Source organism: Entelurus aequoreus, linkage group LG04 (genome assembly GCF_033978785.1).
Source record: "Entelurus aequoreus isolate RoL-2023_Sb linkage group LG04, RoL_Eaeq_v1.1, whole genome shotgun sequence".
NCBI classification, from domain to species: Eukaryota; Metazoa; Chordata; class Actinopteri; order Syngnathiformes; family Syngnathidae; genus Entelurus; species Entelurus aequoreus.
This window is the reverse complement of record NC_084734.1, coordinates 9,802,501-9,817,602: the sequence shown is the minus strand read 5'-3', so window position 1 is coordinate 9,817,602 and position 15,102 is coordinate 9,802,501. Positions and strand designations below refer to the sequence as shown.

At 44.3% G+C, this 15,102-nt stretch overlaps 1 pseudogene; it reads right to left on the bottom strand.

The window, feature by feature from the left end:
* Window positions 1-9,168: 9,168 nt before the first annotated feature.
* The window catches only part of LOC133648150 (equilibrative nucleobase transporter 1-like), a 65,354-nt pseudogene continuing 59,420 nt past the window's right edge, over window positions 9,169-15,102 (bottom strand).

The window sequence follows — 15,102 nt, the reverse complement described above, 5'->3', positions numbered from 1 at the left end:
TATATGTGTTTAAAAATCCTAAAATCCTTTTTAAGGTTGTATTTTTTCTCTAAAATTGTCTTTCTGAAAGTTATAAGAAGCAAAGTAAAAAAAATAATGAATTTATTTAAACAAGTGAAGACCAAGTCTTTAAAATATTTTCTTGGATTTTCAAATTCTATTTGAGTTTTGTCTCTCTTAGAATTAAAAATGTCAGGCAAAGCGAGACCAGCTTGCTAGTAAATAAATAAAATTTAAAAAATAGAGGCAGCTCACTGGTAAGTGCTGCTATTTGAGCTATTTTTAGAACAGGCCAGCGGGCTACTCATCTGGTCCTTACGGGCGACCTGGTGCCCGCGGGCACCGCGTTGGTGACCCCTGTTCTAAGGGTACGCAGCATGGAGCGCTACTGCCTACTGGCGCTGACGAGACGCGGGGCCGCCATCTTGGAGTGGTGATCCGCTCCACTCAGTGCAATTCATTTGGCGGGAGCAATGAACTGTCAGCGCATTTCATTCATCTTACCTCACTGAATACCACTGATTTTCACCCGCTTTTTCGTCAGACGTGTAGCTATGATAAAGGGCGCATGTTTTGGCATGTTTTATTATTCATAATTTGTTTAACAGTAGTAGAATATTCTTATATGCTATAAGTGACCAAACGTCCGAGATCAAAACTGGGAATATAATCCCAGAGAAGGGGGAAAAAAACGGTCAGCTATTTTTAAATTGAAGAAACAATATGATTAGGTTATATATACATACATATATACATATATATATACATATATACATACATTGTTTCTGGACTTCAGCTCAGCATTCAACACCATCATCCCGCAGCATTTGGTGAGCAAACTGGCCCCCCTTGGATTCAGTACCCCCCTATGCAACTGGCTGCTTGACTTCCTCACAGACAGACCCCAATCTGTGAGAGTGGGCAACAACACCTCCAGTGCCATCTCCCAGAGCACCAGCTCCCCCCAGGGCTGCGTCCTGAGTCCACGTTGATGACCCATGACTGCTGCGCCAGGTCCACTACCAACCACATTGTGAAGTATGTGGACGACACGACAGTAGTGGGCCTCATCCGTGACAACAACGACATGGACTACAGGGAAGAAGTGCAACATCTGGTTGACTGGTGCAGAACCAACAACCTGGTCCTGAATGTCGTCAAGACCAAGGAGATCATCGTCGACTTCAGGAAGCACCAGTCCAGCCACGCTCCACTCTTCGTCAACGGCACAGTGGTGGAGATGGTAAGCAGCACCAAGTTCCTGGGGGTGCAGATAACTGACAATATGACCTGGTCCCTACACACCGGAGCTCTTGTAAAAAGAGCTCAGCAGCGCATGCACTTTTTGCGTGGGATGAAAAGAGCACAGCTCCCTCCCCCCATTCTCAGCACATTCTACAGAGGCACTATAGAGAGTCTACTGACCAACTGCATCTCTGTCTGGACTGGAGCCTGCAGTGCCTCAGACTGGAAGTCTCTCCAGAGAGTGGTGAGGACGGCGGAAAAGATTATCATGACTCCTCTTCCTCCTATCCAGGAGATTGCAAAAAGCCGCTGCCTGACCAGGGCTCAGAAAATCTGCAAAGACTCCTCCCAACCCCACCAAGGACTGTTTTCACTGCTGGACTCTGGAAAGAGGTTCCGCAGCCTCCAAAGCAGAACCTCCAGGTTCTGTAACAGCTTCTTCCCTCAAGCCGTAAGACTCTTGAACGCATCATAATTAAATGATCCCCTCAACTCCCCCCAAAATAGATTAACTCGCTGGAATAAAAAAGACAATATAACATACATCCATAAACGTGGACGCATGTGAGAAAGTGCAATATATTTATCTGTACAGTAACCCACATCTGCGGTCCTCTCCAAGGTTTCTCATAGTTATTCACATCGACGTCCCACTGGGTTTTGAGTTTTTCCTTGCCCTGATGTGGGGTCTGAACCGAGGATGTCGTTGTGGCTTGTGCAGCCCTTTGAGACACTTGTGATTTATGGGCTGTATAAATAAACATTGATTGATTGATTGATTGATTCACTATGCAAAAGTGCTTTGAGTCACTACAGAAAAGCGCCAGATAAATATAATTCACTTCACTTCACTGTTTTCACCTCAGAAAACCCTTGGCTCTCCATGTACCACCATAATGACCAACGTTAAATACAGATGCGTAGTAGGCCCAAGTAGTCATTAAAAACAAGTCAGAGGTTTAATTTAACTAGTATATTTTTGGACAGTGTACATTACACACAGTTTGATTAACAACACTGTGTTTAAGTGTAGGAAGATAAAGCACTCTAACTCAAGCTTGCTAGCTTGTACATGCTAGCTTTTCTGAGACTCTTATTTTGTTAGCGCAGGCAGGATTAGGCAGGGCTTTTATTGTGAAGACAGGAACTGTGCGGTCGGTCTTTAGAGTGTTGACGGCAGGTACGGCGCGAGAGTCTGTTGAAATAAAAAAGTGTTTCTCGCTTTACTGTCGGTCATTTTTTCTTAATAATGATCTGGCAGTCTCACAAGACCCTCGGGTGCCGTGAATGTCAATCAAGTGACCAAAGTGACGTCTTGGTGAAGATTGATGATCGCACATTTTTAGGTCTATTTCTTTTAATGCCTGGCTGGCGATTGACCGGCAGCTCACGATCCTGACTTATATGATGAATCAAATATTCGACTGACCACTAGATGTAGCCAGTGTACCACCACTACAGCAGTTTGAGAATCACTATTCTCAAACCGGAAAAGGGTGGAGTGCCATCTCTGGGTTGGGGAGGAGACCCTGCCCCAAGTGGAGGAGTTCAAGTACCTCGGAATCTTGTTCACGAGTAAGGGAAGAGTGGATCGTGAGATCGACAGGCGGATCGGTGCGGCGTCTTCAGTAATGCGGACGCTGTATCGATCCGTTGTGGTGAAGAAGGAGCTGAGTCGGAAGGCAAAGCTCTCAATATACCGGTCGATCTACGTTCCCATCCTCACCTATGGTCATGAGCTTTGGGTTATGACCGAAAGGACAAGATCACGGGTACACGGGTTTCCTCCGCCGGGGATAGGGTGAGAAGCTCTGTCATCCGGGAGGAACTCAAAGTAAAGCCGCTGCTCCTCCACATGGAGAGGAGCCAGATGAGGTGGTTCGGGCATCTGGTCTGGATGCCACCCGAGGTGTTTAGGGCACGTCCGACCGGTAGGAGGCCACGGGGAAGACCCAGGACACGTCAGGAAGACTATGTCTCCCGGCTGGCCTGGGAACGCCTCGGGATCCCCCTGGGAAGAGCTGGACTAAGCGGCTGGGGAGAGGGAAGTCTGGGCTTCCCTACTTAGGCTGCCGCCCCCACGACCCGACCTCGGATAAGCGGAAGAAGATGGATGGATGTTCTAGAACATTAGTCTGGTTTGGGTTTGTTAAAAGTGGTTGACTTTGAAATACAGTCCTGTCAGTGAGGATGATGAAGGCAAACAAGACATTTACATTTCCGACGAAGAGTTAAAGAGGCCAAAAGTACCGTCTTGTCGCCGCCTGTGTCCGTTCGCCGGGTTCTCTCTGCATCTCCGTCCATTACGCCGATAGAACGCCTTGAGAGTAGAGATTGATCTAACAAAGTCGATCCTGTCCGCGCTGTCCCGTCTCTCTGTTCGCACGCTTTGTTGTGTGTGTGTAAGTGATGTGTGTGTGTGTGTAAGTGATGTGAGTCTCTGCTCCTTCTACCCGACACCTTCTCTCCTCCCTGCTCTGCTGGGATGCCTTTGCTTCTTTATCTGACCTTTGTAACAACACATGTCCCCAAAATAGATTTTCGGTGACATAGGGGCAGTCCAACGGGCCGGACAGCTGCATGTGCTGTGGAAACCACAGAAGTGCACACACCGACAGACCAACACACAAGTAGCGGCACGTGTTCGCCAATAAATACAAACATGATCGACCCTTTCTGTTTTTGAGGGATTTTGACAGCCCTAATTTAAACACATTCTTTTTAACTCAAGACATCCTCAAGTGCCTGGGAAGGTTTATTTTAAATGAGTTAATATCAGGGGTGGCCATTACGTGGATGGCGTGCTAGCGGTGGATGGCGGAGGGTGTGTCAGTCCATCGCCGGCCAGGCATTAAAACAATAGACCTAAAAATGGAGGAGTTGGAGGAGTTCAAGTATCTCGAAGTCTTGTTCACGAGTGAGGGAAGAGTGGATCGTGAGATCGACAGGCAGATCGGTGCGGCGTCTTCAGTAATGCGGACGCTGTATCGATCCGTTGTGGTGAAGAAGGAGTTGAGCCGGAAGGCAAAGCTCTCAATTTACACCCGAATAAGTTTTTCAACTTGTTTAAGTCGGGGTCCACGTTAATCAATTCATGGTACAAATATACTGTATACTATAAGCATAATACAGTCATCACACAAGTTAATCATCAGAGTATACACATTGAATTATTTACAATCTGGGGGGAGGGATGTGGAGGGGGGTGGGGTTAGGTTAGGTTGCTATCAGCATACTCCAGTCATCATACAAGTTTATCATCTGAGAAATGGACATTGTAACAGTGTAGGTCTGACTTGGTAGGATATGTACAGCGAGCGGTGAACATAGTGAGCTCAGAAAGCATAAGAACAAGTAAATACATTTGATTATTTACAATCCAGGGAGGTGGGATGTGGTGCGGGAGGGGGTTAGGCTAGGGTTGTAGCTGCCTGGAGGTGTTCTTTTAGTGCGGTTTTGAAGGAGGATAGAGATGCACTTTCTTTTACACCTGTTGGGAGTGCATTCCATATTGATGTGGCATAGAAGGAGAATGAGTTAAGACCTTTGTTAGATCGGAATCTGGGTTTAACATGGTTAGTGGAGCTCCCCCTGGTGTTGTGGTTATGGCGGTCATTTACGTTCTGGAAGTAGTTTGACATGTACTTCGGTATCAGGGAGGTGTAGCAAATGTAATAGACTAGGTTCAGTGCAAGTTGTTTTACTCTGTCCTCCACCCTGAGCCAGCCCACTTTGGAGAAGTGGGTAGGAGTGAGGTGGGATCTGGGGTGGAGGTCTAGAAGTAACCTGACTAGCTTGTACTGGGATGTTTAGAGTCTAGATTTGAGGGTTTTAGAGGTGCTAGGGTACCAGGAGGTGCATGCGTAACCAAAAAAGGGTTGAATGAGAGTTCCCGCTAGAATCTTCATGGTGCTTTTGTTGACCAGAGAGGAGATTCTGTAGAGAAATCTTGTTCATTGGTTGACCTTTTTGATTACCTTGGTTGCCATTTTATCACAGGAAAAGTTAGCGTCTAGTATGGAACCTAGGTAGGTGACCTCATCTTTCCTGGTGATAACACCCACTTTAATAGTGAAGTCTCTAACTTTCTTGGGGCTGGTTAAATTTAAGCATTATTGTCACGGACCAGCCTTCCACGTGTGGCAGATTAAAACAGCAGAAATAAGTGCATGAAAAATACAACTCACCATAACGCTGAATTAGTAGGAGCCCTGGGCTTGTTTCTTTGCGATGAGATGGTCCATGGTCTTACGAACAGCTTAAGCCAGAATAGGACCCAAAAGCAGAGATGGACACTTAAAGCTCAGGTACCTAAGTTATATCCTTTAACTAAAAAAAAAAAATCATATTAGCATAGTACAGTATATCGTAACAGTAATCATTTCTGGAGAAAAAAAAAAGTATGTCTGCGTGCTTTCTGTGCCTTATAATTAAGTATTTTAATAAATAAAACCCCAGAAGACAAACTCATTTGTCTTCGTGGCGGTCAAAACCTCCAGATCCAACCACAGGATTTAGAGAAAGGATGGGTAAGCAGAGCCCACCAGGGAGACTCTTTATTGGCTGACGCGATATATAGTGAAGCGTGTGCGGTCCATTATCTTCTGACTTGTTTTCTTCGTCATACCTCTTGGCTTCTTCTGGGTCTCCTTTCCCGTTCTTCAATTCTCCTCGCTAACAATACAAGTCGTGACTCATGGTTTCTTCGTGCGCTGGTGTTTTAATATATATCTGACTGTTTCAACAGGCAGAGAACGAGACTCTGTCCCAGGTGGAGGAGTTTAAGTATCTCTGGGTCTTGTTCACGAGTGAGGGAAAGATGGAGAAGGAAATCAGCCGGAGAATCGGAGCAGCTGGGGCAGTATTGCAGTCTCTCTGCCGCACTGTTGTGACCAAACGAGAGCTGAGCCAGAAGGCAAAGCTATCAGTCTACCGAGCTATCTACATTCCTACTCTCACCTATGGTCATGAAGTTTGGGTCATGACCGAAAGAATAAGATCGCGGATACAAGTGGCCGAAATGAGTTTCCTCAGAAGGGTGGCTGGCATCTCCCTTAGAGATAGGGTGAGAAGTTCAGTCACCCGAGAGAGACTCGGAGTAGAGCCGCTGCTCCTTCGCTTGGAAAGGAGCCAGCTTAGGTGGTTCGGGCATCTCGTGCGTATGCCTCACGAGCGTCTCCCTAGGGAGGTCCTAGTTGCACGTCCCACTGGGAGACCCCGCGGCAGGCCAAGGACCAGATGGGGGGATTACATCTCCTCTCTGGCCTGGGAACGCTTTGGGATTACCCAGGAGGTAGTTGCTAATGTTGCTCTGGAGAGGGAAGTCTGGGGGTCTCTGATAGAGCTGTTGTCCCCACGACCCGATTCCGGATAAGCGGTTGAAGATGGATGGATGTTTCAACAGTTGCATTGTTGAATGTTTCAATTGCCGAATTCAGGTGGAAGCGTCACTCGTCAAGTACTGTCAGAGGTGCAAATTTCACTCCAACCATTGCCTAAAATTCCTCTCTTATTATTGGGCCCTTCAGTTAATCAAGATTGAACCACATCTCATCATCTTTGGTTTAGGGATCTTCTTTAAGCGTCCGCTGAATGTCGCCAAGGACCAGATGTGGGGATTACATCTCCTCTCTGGCCTGGGAACGCTTCGGGATTCCCCATGAGGAAGTTGCTAATGTTGCTCTGGAGAGGGAAGTCTGGGGGTCTCTGATAGAGCTGTTGTCCCCACGCCCGATTCCGGATAAGCGGTTGAAGATGGATGGATGTTTCAACAGTTGCAGTGTTGAATGTTTCAATTGCCGAATTCAGGTGGAAGCGTCTCTCGTCAAGGACTGTCAGAGGTGCACATTTCCCTCCAACCATTGCCTAAAATTCCTCTTATTATTGGGCCCTTCAGTTCATCAAGATTGAACCACATCTCATCATCTTTGGTTTAAGGATCTTCTTTAAGCGCCCTATGAATGTCGCCATCATCAGATGGTGGTCACTTCCAATACCCGCCCCGTACGAGGTGTGCTGCTTTGACCCCGGCTCGGAAGCGTTTGCGGACTATGATGTTATCGATGTGGTTTTGATGTTGGACATCAGGACTGCGCCAAGTGTATCTCCTTGAATTCTTGTGGGAAGCCAAGAGTGTTCGCTAATTCAGGTTGGTAACGCCAGCAAAAACGAGTAGTCTGTGGTTTGTTACTGTCGTCGTATTCGTTTAATCTGGAGCCAGAATATGTTTAAAGAGGACACGATGTGTAAACTTAAAATCAGAAGTATTTATTCCCCATTGGATACAATTCTACGTTTGTAATACAATTTGTCTGAGAGCTATCTGTCCCTAGTAGCATTGAATACGGGCGACTTACACAGGGCTGTCCGAACGCGCCCTTCCCCTCGCGCTCTTACAATATATAACACAATGTATGAATATGCAATGAGGTGTCTGCTTCCAGGCGTGGAATCTTCCTCTGCCTTCTCCTTCCTGGACTCCGACTTCATATCTGGTGTTGTCCTTCAGACCTCGGCAAAGAAGCCACATCAACAGTGGCAAGAATGTGGGTGATAAGAGTGAATGTGCGTATGCTTGAAGTTGGACCCAGTTTCAACTGGAACTTAGAGGATATGATTAGTTGCATGGCCTATTCTAAGCATATATATATTAAACATTTCTTAATCCATCCTTCATTATCTTAATTATATCCCAACATAATATATCCCAACATTACCTTGTTGTAGGATTGTCCATAAGTTCCTGTCCACTGCGCTCGAGCATCCTCGCCAACCTTAGCATTCCAGTAACTAATTTGTAATTATTTGGTGACTGATCAGTGACCTCTTGCAGCTGGTTGTAGAAGTCTTCAATGCTCATCTGGCTTCCCACTCTAGTTAGCTCTATGCATAGTAGAGTTTTAACTTGCACTTGCAGATGTAGCGACAAACTGTAGTTACTGACAGTGGTTTTCTGAAGTGTTCCTGAGCCCATGTGGTGATATCCTTTACACACTGATGTCGGTTTTTGATGCAGTACCGCCCGAGGGATCACAGGTCATGGGCATTGCCCCTTACATTTCAGTGATTTCTCCAGATTCTCTGAATCGTTTGATGATATTACGGACCGTAGATGGTGAAATCACTAAATTCCTTGCAATAGCTGGTTGAGAAAGGTTGTTCTTAAACTGTTGGACAATTTGCTCACGCATTTGTTCACAAAGGGGTGGCCCTCGCCCCATTCTTGTTTGTGAATGACTGAGCATTTCAAGGAAGCTGCTTTTATACCCAATCATGGCACCCACCTGTTTCCAATGAGCCCGTTCACCTGTGGGATGTTCCAAATAAGTGTTTGTGTTGTGTTTGCAGGAAGGAGTTGTGATGACACAGTTCCACAAGAGGGCGATGTTGCCCTATGACTTATTATATATATATATATATATATATATATATATATATATATATATATATAAATATATAATAACAAACAATATAATATAAATCAAGGGAATGGCGTGTGTGAACTAGATCCAAAAGGGGTGTATGGTGGAAGACTATGTGTATAAATAATTAGCTGTTGAGTATTACCATAATTGTTGGATGAGGAAGTACACAAATCCAAAGGGGCTATAGGCAAAAGGGGTCTGTGATCCAAGAGAGGTCCGCGGGGCAGAGAGAGGTGTCAAGAGGTCCGTGTCCAGAGCGGGGGTCGAGGATCAAGGGAGGCAGTCGAGATCCGTTTGATGAGCATTCCTCAACTTTCTCAGTCTTTTTTGCCACTTGTGCCAGCTTTTTTGAAACATGTTGCAGGCATCAACTTTCAAATGAGCTAATAGTTGCAAAAAATAACAACGTTTTCCAGTGTGAACATTAAATATCTTGTCTTTGCAGTCTATTCAATTGAATATAGGTTGAAAAGGATTTGAAAACCATTGTATTCTGTTTTTATTTACCATTTACACAACGTGACAACTTCACTGCTTTTGGGGTTTGTAATTATAATGTAAAGATCGGACGAAACTTAGCCAGTCAGAGTTTGCAGCCCGACAATAAAAAGAGTGTAAATACTACCAATATACTTGGTAACTTTTATTGCTGTTCAAGTTCTTTGACTCGCTGGGATTGAAGGTTTCGACAGTGCAGAAAGACAACGAGGGGGTGAATGAAGGAGAACAGGATGAGCAGCGTCAGAGCGATGTTCACCTGCAGTCACATGGGAGATTTTGTCACCGATTTGTAATCTGCTTTGTGGTGAAGCCACAGCCCTCCTTGATCCGTGAAGCAAACTGACATCCTGTATGGTCAGAAGATACTCACGTATAAGGGATCTCCTTCCAGAACTGATTCCACCAAAGCGAAGCAGGCGTACTGCAGTAAGGAGAAGATTGCTCCCAGACCTTGTATGAGTCCGTACAACTTGCCGAAGTGACAAGGTGGGAAACTACACACGCATAAGAAGAACACAAAGGAGAGGGTACTTCAGTGCGGGAGACAAAAGGGTATGGACATGTTATCACACTATGGTAGTGACCAAAGTTATCAGTATTACATGATTTATTACCAATGTCCTTCACCCAGCCCACACATTAAGAAGTTGTAGACCTCCATGCTTTGCCAAGTTTTCATCTGTTTTGTGGTGTGGAATGACGTCTGGAGCACCAGATAGTTCGATATGTCTAGCAATGTGACCGACATGTAATCCTTGACACATACTTGCCAACCTTGAGACCTCCAATAAACCTTTTTCTGGCGCTTTTTTGAGAAATTACGAAACTTGTCCTGACGGCTGCATCTCTGGGGGTGTGAAATTTGGCAAAAAGTCCTTGTTGGGTTTGCAGTTATACCATCAACGCATCAGCCTCCCTTGCGCGCGCTTCATCAGACACATTCCGGTATTTTCCCTCGTGTTTCTTCGTGTAGTGGAGATTAAAATGATATTCTTTAAACACAGCAAGCTGTGTACCACAAATTAAGCACACGGCTTTACCATTAATTTATGTAAAGAAATACTTGGCAGTCCATGTCTTGTTGAAAACACGCCATTCGTCATCAACTTTTCTTTTTTTAGCGTCTCATCACTTGTCTCTATGCACCTTCACTCACAGGTTCTCCCCGGACATACGGCATAAATAACACATTTCAAAATAAAAGCAGCACATTTGTATTGCGCGCACGACATAGATGTTTTTTAAACTTTATTTTGTAATTTGTAAAATTGCGCCGTTCAATTCACTCACAATCGCACACGCGCATACGTCCACACGGAAGTAATACAAATAACGCTTTTCAAAACAAAAGCAGCACCGTTGTATTGCACACTCGACAGAGATACTTTTTGAAATTTATTTTGTAATTTATGATTGGCCTCACGCGGGCCGGACAGGGATGCGCAAAGGGCCGGATGCGGCCCGCGGGCCGTACAATGCCCAGGTCTGCACTATGGACTGGACTCTCACTATTATGTTAGATCAACTATGGACTGGACTCTCACTATTATGTTAGATCAACTATGGACTGGACTCTCACTATTATGTTAGATCAACTATGGACTGGACTCTCACTATTATGTTAGATCCACTACGGACTGGACTCTCACTATTATGTTAGATCCACTATGGACTGGACTCTCACACTATTATGTTAGATCCACTATGGACTGGACTCTCACACTATTATGTTAGATCCACTATGGACTGGACTCTCACACTATTATGTTAGATCCACTATGGACTGGACTCTCACACTATTATGTTAGATCCACTATGGACTGGACTCTCACTATTATGCTAGATCCACTATGGACTGGACTCTCACTATTATGCTAGATCCACTATGGACTGGACTCTCACACTATTATGTTAGATCCACTATGGACTGGACTCTCACAGTATTATGTTAGATCCACTATGGACTGGACTCTCACAATATTATGTTAGATCCACTATGGACTGGACTCTCACACTATTATGTTAGATCCACTATGGACTGGACTCTCACTATTATGTTAGATCCACTATGGACGGGACTCTCACACTATTATGTTAGATCCACTATGGACTGGATTCTCACTATTATGTTAGATCCACTTTGGACTGGACTCTCACACTATTATGTTAGATCCACAATGGACTGGACTCACACACTATTATGTTAGATCCACTATGGACTGGACTCTCACTATTATGTTAGATCCACTATGGACTGGACTCTCACACTATTATGTTAGATCCACTATGGACTGGACTCTCACACTATTATGTTAGATCCACTATGGACTGGACTCACACACTATTATGTTAGATCCACTATGGACTGGACTCTCACTATTATGTTAGATCCACTATGGACTGGACTCTCACACTATTATGTTAGATCCACTATGGACTGGACTCTCACTATTATGTTAGATCCACTATGGACTGGACTCTCACTATTATGTCAGATCCACTATGGACTGGACTCTCACTATTATGTTAGATCCACTATGGACTGGACTCTCACTATTATGTTAGATCCACTATGGACTGGACTCTCACAATATTATGTTAGATCCACTATGGACTGGACTCTCACAGTATTATGTTAGATCCACTATGGACTGGACTCTCACACTATTATGTTAGATCCACTATGGACTGGACTCTCACAGTATTATGTTAGATCCACTATGGACTGGACTCTCACAATATTATGTTAGATCCACTATGGACTGGACTTTCACACTATTATGTTAGATCCACTATGGACTGGACTCACACTATTATGTTAGATCCACTATGGACTGGACTCTCACACTATTATGTTAGATCCACTATGGACTGGACTCTCACTATTATGCTAGATCCACTATAGACTGGACTCTCACTATTATGCTAGATCCACTATGGACTGGACTCTCACACTATTATGTTAGATCCACTATTGACTGGACTCTCACAGTATTATGTTAGATCCACTATGGACTGGACTCTCACACTATTATGTTAGATCCACTATGGATTGGACTCTCACACTATTATGTTAGATCCACTATGGACTGGACTCTCACACTATTATGTTAGATCCACTATGGACTGGACTCTCACTATTATGTTAGATCCACTATGGACTGGACTCTCACTATTATGTTAGATCCACTATGGACTGGACTCTCACACTATTATGTTAGATCCACTTTGGACTGGACTCTCACACTATTATGTTAGATCCACTATGGACTGGACTCTCACACTATAATGTTAGATCCACTATGGACTGGACTCTCACACTATTATGTTAGATCCACTATGGACTGGACTCTCACACTATTATGTTAGATCCACTATGGACTGGACTCTCACTATTATGTTAGATCCACTATGGACTGGACTCTCACACTATTATGTTAGATCCACTATGGACTGGATTCTCACTATTATGTTAGATCCACTTTGGACTGGACTCTCACACTATTATGTTAGATCCACTATGGACTAGACTCTCACACTATTATGTTAGATCCACTATGGACTGGACTCACACACTATTATGTTAGATCCACTATGGACTGGACTCTCACTATTATGTTAGATCCACTATGGACTGGACTCTCACACTATTATGTTAGATCCACTATGAACTGGACTCTCTCACTATTATGTTAGATCAACTATGGACTGGACTCTCACTATTATGTTAGATCAACTATGGACTGGACTCTCACTATTATGTTAGATCCACTATGGACTGGACTCTCACTATTATGTTAGATCCACTATGGACTGGACTCTCACACTATTATGTTAGATCCACTATGGACTGGACTCTCACTATTATGCTAGATCCACTATGGACTGGACTCTCACTATTATGCTAGATCCACTATGGACTGGACTCTCACACTATTATGTTAGATCCACTATGGACTGGACTCTCACAGTATTATGTTAGATCCACTATGGACTGGACTCTCACAATATTATGTTAGATCCACTATGGACTGGACTCTCACACTATTATGTTAGATCCACTATGGACTGGACTCTCACTATTATGTTAGATCCACTATGGACTGGACTCTCACACTATTATGTTAGATCCACTATGGACTGGATTCTCACTATTATGTTAGATCCACTTTGGACTGGACTCTCACACTATTATGTTAGATCCACAATGGACTGGACTCACACACTATTATGTTAGATCCACTATGGACTGGACTCTCACTATTATGTTAGATCCACTATGGACTGGACTCTCACACTATTATGTTAGATCCACTATGGACTGGACTCTCACACTATTATGTTAGATCCACTATGGACTGGACTCACACACTATTATGTTAGATCCACTATGGACTGGACTCTCACTATTATGTTAGATCCACTATGGACTGGACTCTCACACTATTATGTTAGATCCACTATGGACTGGACTCTCACTATTATGTCAGATCCACTATGGACTGGACTCTCACTATTATGTTAGATCCACTATGGACTGGACTCTCACTATTATGTTAGATCCACTATGGACTGGACTCTCACAATATTATGTTAGATCCACTATGGACTGGACTCTCACAGTATTATGTTAGATTAGTGCCTGTGGTCAAGGCTCATATCGTTCAGTTTCGCTCCCACACCAACGGCACAACATCATTTTTACTTCATAAAATAGATTTACTGGTAGTAAGTAAGATACCAAAAGTTCGGAAATTGACACCTAGCCCATTTTGTGTAATCGGTGTTGAAAGCCGGTACTATTTTTCAGTGAGGCGCAGTGATATCTAGTGGGGAGTGGCGCGGTTTTGGTCACATGGACCAATCAGGTAGCAGCTTTATTCTAACAACATACCTGCTATGGCGACGACAACATCCGAGAGTGAAGAGGAACGAAAGACCTCAAAAGTTAGAAAAAAAGTGCGTAAAGAGGAAAATAAAAGATGCTATATGCATCTTTCATCTGTGAACAATGAGGACGTCCAGCACTTCACTCGGACACGGTGGGACACATACAGAAACTATTTAAAACAGTGGCTTTGTCTGCAAGACCAGAACAAGCATCTGGCAGAAATCTATAAACATTGCTCGGATGTAGATTTTGACGCTATTCCTGACGACGCTGGGTTTCACGCAACATGCTACCGACGTTTTACAGATAAATCTGCATTGTTTTATGCCGAGAAAAGGACCGCACGGGCGGTGGGAGAACCATCTGCAGCCGCAGGTCAGTCAGCAGGCACGTCTGAAACTCCCGAAAGAAACTTCGATCTCGTTCAGGTTTGCCCGTTGCTTCTGCCGGCCCCGTCCTGCCAGCCATCTGTATAATTTGTCAAAAAGTGGAAAAGTACACTCGTGTGGGAGGAAAACGCCAGAGGGATCAACTCACACAAGCAGAAACCGTGTCGGCAGGTATGTGACACACACACACACACACACACACACACACACACACACACACACACACACACACACACACACACACACACACACACACACACACACACACACACACACACACACACACACACACGTGTGTGAATCTATAGTAATAATGTTACAGTACATAGCGTAGGATTGAAAGAATGTGTTGTTACTTTGTAATAACCAAATGGACCATTTATACACTGTCAGAGTTAAGGGGAGACCTTGGAATTTAAAAGTTTGAGAACCACTGGCCTAGAAAAGGAAGCCCCACCCATCCCCCCATTCCCTGCCCATTTTGGGCAGGGACTTCAGCTTGTACATAGCACATGGAGAACTGTGTCACTGTGTTACTGTGAAAGAGGGTTCACAAACTGTCAGTGCTGTTCACGAACTGACATGTGACCATGAGGAATGTGACACTAGGGTGTTTTTACATGCACAGCATGCTGCACAAGAACATCAAACT